Source organism: Oncorhynchus kisutch, linkage group LG30 (genome assembly GCF_002021735.2).
Source record: "Oncorhynchus kisutch isolate 150728-3 linkage group LG30, Okis_V2, whole genome shotgun sequence".
NCBI lineage: Eukaryota > Metazoa > Chordata > Actinopteri > Salmoniformes > Salmonidae > Oncorhynchus > Oncorhynchus kisutch.
In genome coordinates, this window is record NC_034203.2 from 5,498,031 (window position 1) to 5,505,464 (window position 7,434).

The following is a 7,434-nucleotide window of genomic DNA, read 5'->3' on the forward strand; positions in this document are numbered from 1 at the left end:
CACATGTGAATCCTTAAAGAGATGGGTGGGGTTAAGGCATAGAGGGTGTAGACAAAGAGCTCTCCAGTAGGTATACCAAAACATTCACAGGCCATTTTCTCAAAAGTGCGGTTACAAGTTTATCAACTTTCAAAGCAGAATTACTTCATTGTTCCTCAATTGCAGTGTATCGTTTTATAGCGTGGAGTCTCTACTTTTATCAAATTTAAAAATTTAAAATAAATTTAAAAAATGCTAAATAGGACTGAATCCAGGTGGTGGGTCACATATATCAATACTGCAGGAACTCATTTGGGTTTCACAATCTCAGAATCGTTTCAGCAGAGGATCAGTGTGAAGCCAAAGTCAACTGAGAAGCAAAATTGGACAGCCCATGCCTTAGAGCTAGCCCTCAGCGCTGACGAAGGAACCAGAGCAGTGATGAATTCCAGTATCTTGTCATTGGCTGCCAGCATCAATGTTGAACAGAGGTTCGCCAGGTGAGGCCCGTTCTCAGCATGCAGGCAGCATAACATGAGAGGACAAAGCAGTGTTAGTTCTGGAGATGACTAATGATGTTCCACGCTAATTTTGTCAAGGGGTATACGTTTAACATGTGAGAGTCCATAATGCAAACATAACTTAAGAGATCATGCTAAATTAAAGGAAAATAGCATTTAGTGCTTCTGGAAAAGCCTAATGTAATCCCAACCTTGTGCTACTCTTTGAGATATTCTTTGATATGCATGTTCGTTGCTTCTCCGTAGGTCATGAAAAGTAGGAAGATGGATTCCTGAGCAGACTGCATGCTGAAGTGTCCTGAGGCTGCATTTGCCTGACTGAATTTGGAATAGAAAAGACATACATGGTTATATAAATAGAAGACATGTATAGAGAAAAGACCATACAGTAGACTGCTGCAGAGCAGCACAGCTCAGCCATGACATACCATCACATAAAACATACAGCAACTAAACGTTAGCTACAGAACCATCATTACTATTTAAATAGCCTAATGTCCTACTAAAATGCTCAGCAGTATCTTATGCATATGCAGCATGCACAGCGAGAGTGACATTATAATCAAATTTAGATCTACAATATAGTCTATCTGAGCTGAAGCTCATGTCTAACGCTGTACCCGATTCAGGAAACTATGCATAGGTCACAAGTCACGACTTCACAGGAGAGCTGTTGGAACATAGTTTTTTTATCAAAGTGCGTTTTTTGGCAGAAATGCCTTCTCGAACATATGAACTTTCATGTGCCTTAAAATCAAACTTGTATGCCATCTGTAAATAGGAATACAATTGTTAAATTACGAGCCTATTTAGTTTAGCCACAGAAAGAGAGCAACCTTCCCGCTAGCCATGATTGACTGAGATAATGAGTGGGCTGGACATGCCGAGAGATGAGTTTGGATTGGTCTGCCATATAGCACGCGTCTGTCTATTGGAGCTGGTCAGTATGTCTAGGTAATTGTGTCAAACACGACTTTTAAAAAAAGTATTGTGTAGTAAAACTGCATAAACCTAATGTCAAGGTAAAGTGTACTGTTAGCTAGCTAACATTAGCTGGCTGGCTCACTAGCTAATGTTATGTGTATGCTCTCCACTTTCTGGAGGACCGAGTTTTGAAATCAGTGGAATTCGAGTATGATAGCTAGCCTAAGGAGATTGAGAAAACACCAGTCTGGATTACATTGTGCATGGCATCAGACAGTCAGGAGACACATCCAATGATGTATACTGGTGAGATGTAAGCTAGCTAGATCTCCAGATATTACATGTTTCTAATTTTGACTAAGTGGTTTCATTTCAAGTGTACTGTTAGTGAGCTGGCTGGGTCACTAGCTAACGTTGTGTGTATGATCTTATTCTATAGTATCTCAGCCACATTTGCTTGACTAGTTATAACAATGAGACCTGGTTGGTTAGCTCCCTGCAGATTCATACAAGGTAGTAACGTCATGAGTTGTGATTATGGTCCATTGTTTAGCCTGCTAGCTAGATTTCTTAAAAGACCCTCATCTTAGTGTGCCAGAGCGCAGAATAACTGATGAATTTTTGAATGCTCACCACCTGTTGAATATGTCTGGTGTCAGTAAACGTTGGCAACAAAGCGTAATTCAATTGTTGCCAACAGCACTGTTAGACACCAACACTCTGGATAACATAAACTGCCTTATCAGCTCTGCTCGGGAAGTAAAATTGTCAGAGAGCGGTGTTCTCTCATTATGTGTCTGGAAGTAGCCAGCCAATGTTAGCCAGTTAGCTTGGGTGCTTGATTGTCGTTGTGAGGTCAAAACGCTTGGAACAACCCAACTTATTGGCCAGAGCGTCCAGCTTGTGTTCTGAACACGAAACGCTCTGAATGACGATCTGACAGCACAGTTGCAGTCATCAATGCTCTGGATAACATACTGTAACAGCCTAACCAACTCTGCTAGGGCGAGTAATGTTCAGTGAGCTGTTCTCTCTTAGATGTCTGGAAGTAGCTGACAAGTTAGTACAGAATGCACAGATCAACCCTTAAGGAGATGGGTGGGACTAAGGCTTAAGATAAGGTGACCAGATTTCTGAAATGAAAACCGGCGGTCAGTTCGGCAGTCAATATATAATTAAAATATCCAATGTTATTATCTATGAAATAAAAAAGGGGGTCAATTCCAGTTTCATGTATTTAGTCTAACAGCCACACTTGTGAGAGAAAACAACTATATTACAGAAACACTACAGACAAGACAGAACTGTCTGATCTGAACAGCCATTCAGTGGTCCTGGTAGAATAAGAGCAGAAGAGAATGAGCAAAATTGAAAAAACAGACAATAGGATATGTGAAATACTTAACATAATAAAGAAGTAAAATGCTGATGAGACATATACTTATACCAACCTAATGTAATGGTTTTCCTCCTCTTCATCTGAAGAGGAGAGGCGAGAAGGATCGGAGGACCAATATGCGGCGTGGTAAGTGTCCATGGTTCTTTTTAATAAGAACATCAACACAACTGAATACAAAAACAATAAACGCGGAACGAACGAAAACAGTACTGTGTGGTGAAAAGCACAGACACAGAAACAAACAAACAAATAGTGAAACCCAGGCTACCTAACTAAGTATGATTCTCAATCAGAGACAACTAATGACACCTGCCTCTGATTGAGAACCATACTAGGCCGAAACATAGAAATCCCCAAATCATAGAAAAACAAACATAGACTGCCCACCCCAACTCACGCTCTGACCATACTAAATAATGACAAAACAAAGGAAATAAAGGTCAGAACGTGACACCTAATCTGTATATTTCTCAGAAGAATGTATTTTCTTCAGGATTGCTCTGTCTTTGGCCAACTTCTCCATGAACTCCTGGCAGGGCAGGTTGAAATTTGTCTTCACAATAAGCATGGCCTTGATGGTAGGAACAGTGAACCTATTTCTTGCTGCTTTCCATAGATCATTCAATTGGGAGAACACTCTCTCGACTGGTGCATTACTTCCAGGTAAACACATGACAACAGACGCTAATCTAGGCAGGTTAGTGTGTGGGATGTCATTCTATTTGAAGTGGGTAACCACCGTGCTCCATCTCTGACTAAGCCGTGTCTCAGATGTTTTCCATTCTTCAAGCGATCCCCCTTTAGGAACTCTTGCAGGCCAGTAACTTCGTCACACAATGCATCCTCATTGATGGTCACAATGGGGCATTTTTCCTGCAGTGTGCCTGCTTCCCTCTGGATCTCTTCACGCAGAGGTTGCCTTTTTAAAAGGAGACAATGTAAATCTTTTAGATTATCTTTGTGCTTTCCCCATGCTTGCAAGTAGTTCACAGCCATAGTGAAGAATGATTGGGATGTTTTGAGAAAGCTCTCTTTAGACATGGCTCCATTTTCCTCTAGCTCTCTTTAGAAGTCCTCTGGCCAAAACTGGAATGAAGTTTTCTAAACCTAAGCCAATCACCTCCAGCTGCAGAGCATTTTTTACTTTGGTATGGACATTGACCCTCCCCATTCTATTCAGTCCTCAAAAGTTGGTATTTGTTGTCGGCAGAGAATGTTTTCCAGGTTACATTTTTGAATGACCACCAGGACCTCAGCTGCAATTTCCTCTGCTGTTTCTCCATTCAATTCAACAAAATCTAGCAGTTTTGTTTCCACAGATGTGCTGCCATCATATATCTTACAATAACTGACTACTATTGGCAGCAGCTTTACATGTCCATGATTGGACGCATCAATGGACAGGGACACAAATTCAACCTGGTCTAGGTCCTGTGTTACCAAAGTAGTTGCCCATGTTACTAACACGTTACTCACTATGGCGTCACATTCTGTCCTAGCACATGTCAACTTTGGCTCATAAAGCCTCCGTGTCAGTTGTGCTGTGCACATAGATCTGTAACTATGATTGTGTCGTGTGGTATGCAAAGACACCCTCCTGCACAGCTAAACCATATTCTTCTTGGGAAGGCTCTACCGTCTTGAAGAATGTGGTGACAGAGGACATACCAACACGACCAATCAGAGAGGCTTTATGCTTTTTCGTCTGCTGATGTTCTACCACTGCCGTTCTTCACCGGCTGCCAATTGAAAGAGAGGATGCAAGTGAACCATTCTATCATCTTGACCTGAGCGTATGAAATGGAAATTCTCTCATCGTGTTTATCATAAAAAGTGCATTTCCATTTCTTGCAAAGAGTCATTGTATCTACTCTGTCTGCTCTTCTTCATTCTCCTTGTGCCAGTCTTAATTACTCTTTTAACTTTTTATTCTCCTCCAATCTTTCTCCTCCTCTTTTCTACACTCGTCTTCGTTTACTTCTCTTCACCTTTCCACCTCACTCTTCTACACTCTCCTTGCTTCACTCTTTTTACTCCCTTCATTTTTCCTTCTCCTTCCTCTCCAATCTGTATTAATAAATCCTCTAGCGTCGAGCAATCCCGTATCCGGGAGCGTAATCATAGCCTCAAGCTCATTACCATAACGCAACGTTTCCTATTCATGAAAATCGCAAATGAAATGAAATAAATATATTCAAACACAAGCTTAGCCTTTTGTTAACAACACTGTCATCTCAGATTTTCAAAATATGCTTTTCAACCAAAGCTACACAAGCATTTGTGTAAGAGTATTGATAGCCTAGCATAGCATTAAGCCTAGCATTCAGCAGGCAACATTTTCACAAAAACAAGAAAAGCATTCAAATAAAATAATTTACCTTTGAAGAACTTCGGATGTTTTCAATGACGAGACTCTTAGTTAGATAGCAAATGTTCATTTTTAGCAAAAATATTATTTGTGTAGATGAAATAGCTCCGTTTGGTTCATCACCTTTTGGCTAAGAAAAACACCGAAAAATGCAGTCACTTACAACACCAGACTTTTTTCCAAATTAGCTCCATAATATCGACAGAAACATGGCAAACGTTGTTTAGAATTAATCCTCAAGGTGTTTTTCACATATCTATTCGATAATCTATCAGTGGGGCAGTTGCCTTCTCATCAGAAGAAAACAGAAAAATACTGCAGCTGGAGATTACGCAATAAATGCGACGGAGGACACCAAGCGACCACCTGGTAGATGTAGTCTCTTATGGTCAATCTTCCAATGATATGCCTACAAATACGTCACAATGCTGCAGACACCTTGGGGAAAACATGGAAAACGTAAGCTGACTCCTAGCTCCTTCACAGCCATATAAGGAGTCATTGCCATGAGGTGGTTTCAAAAAATGCGGCACTTCCTGATTGGATTTTTATCTGGGTTTTTTCTGTAACATCAGTTCTGTGGCACTCACAGACAATATCTTTGCAGTTTTGGAAACGTCAGAGTGTTTTCTTTCCAAAGCTGTCAATTATATGCATAGTCTAGCATCTTTGACAAAATATCTTGTTTACAATAGGAACGTTTTTCATCCAAAAATTAAAATAGCACCCCCTATATCCAAGAAGTTAATAAATAGCATACTATTAGATAACCTAAGTATTTTAACAGATTCCCATTGCTTGCCTCATGTTTGTATTTTATCTCAAAAACATTGTTTGGAATAATATATTGGCAGGCTCTGTAACCATATCTTTACCTTTCCTCCTCTGTCTCCTTCACTCTTCTTCCTATCCTGTCTTCCTCCTCTCCTTCCTCTCCGCTGCTAATGCTATCCATTAACATTTCTAAATATATTTTCACACTACTTATTATAATGCCAAACCATTAAAATTGTAATCTACAAACATATTCTCTGAATAAATTGTGCATTCATGTTTACATGTGAACGTTTTTTTAACCTAGCTACCATAACAGTAGCTAGCTAACCTAGTCTACATAGCTAACTTAGTCTACATAGCTAACGCATAACCTATTTAAAACCTTATAGAGCAGATCATCTATCTATATAATAAATGGTGACATTATAACATCACTAGCTCGTATATCAAATGATTGTAATTTACCTGGCTTGAATAGACTTTGTGGTGATGTTGTGGATTCACTTGACGCTTTGCTAGCTTCTGGACGAGTTTTCCACAGCAGTTTTCTCTAAAACTATCGCGAGCAAGTAGTTAGAAGAAGAAGAAGAGTGAATGAAGCTGCTATAGCGAGCAGCCCCCTCTGTTGGCCTAAACAAGCACAACGCGATTGAGACGTCAACCCGTAGGCTCTGCTCCCTGGTCTTTCTTGCCAAGTAAAATATTTCACTTTGCGGTCCGTTTTTAATGCACAGTTAAAAACGGGGACATTTCCAGGGTCAGCTCCAGCCGGGGACAGGCCACCAAAAACGGGGACTGTCCCCGGAAAATGGGGACATTTGGTCACCCTAGCTTAAGAGGGTGTGAACAATGCTGAACAGGTTCAGCACAAAAGGGCTCTCCAATAGTAGTACCAAAACATTGAAAGACGGTTTTCTCAAACGTGAGTTTACAACTTTCAAAGCAGAATTATTTTTATTATTGTTTCCTCAAATGCAGTTTATCATATACCATTTTGTAGCTCTGAGTCTCTACTTTTATAGAATGTAAAAAAAACTGAAATTATAATTTGCTACATAAGACCGAATCAGGTGGTGAGTCACATATGCAAGTAAGCCATGAGAGAAGAATAAATTACCTGATAGACCCCATAGATTACTAGAATAAGCCTGTATATAAGAGTGTCTGAAATAATTTCCATAAGAAACAATGAATGATTGATCGCCAACACTGATCGCCATGAGGATGCACTGCCGATACACTGCCGATTTTGCAGGTTTTCCTACTTACAAAGCATGAAGAGGTCTGTAATTTTTATCATAAGTACACTTCAACTGTGAGAGACGGAATCTAAAACAAAAATCCAGAAATTCACATTGTATGATTTTTAAGTAATTAATGCATTTACTTTGATTACCAAGATCCTAATCTTTTGAAGGATGTAAGACACTTGCATTTTCAAGAATGTTTAATGTTACGACGTTGTA

At 39.8% G+C, this 7,434-nt stretch overlaps 1 long non-coding RNA gene across 2 annotated transcripts; it reads right to left on the minus strand.

Moving 5' to 3' along the window:
* Positions 1-102: 102 nt before the first annotated feature.
* On the minus strand, positions 103-3,048 carry LOC116358659 (uncharacterized). Of its 2 annotated transcripts, XR_004206440.1 has the most exons (3): positions 2,876-3,048; positions 692-818; positions 103-445 (listed from the first exon to the last, which is right to left on the minus strand). It is a non-coding gene; the product is annotated as an uncharacterized LOC116358659 (long non-coding RNA). The 2 variants fall into 2 exon arrangements; XR_004206439.1 differs by having other exon boundaries at positions 103-818.
* Positions 3,049-7,434: the final 4,386 nt, after the last annotated feature.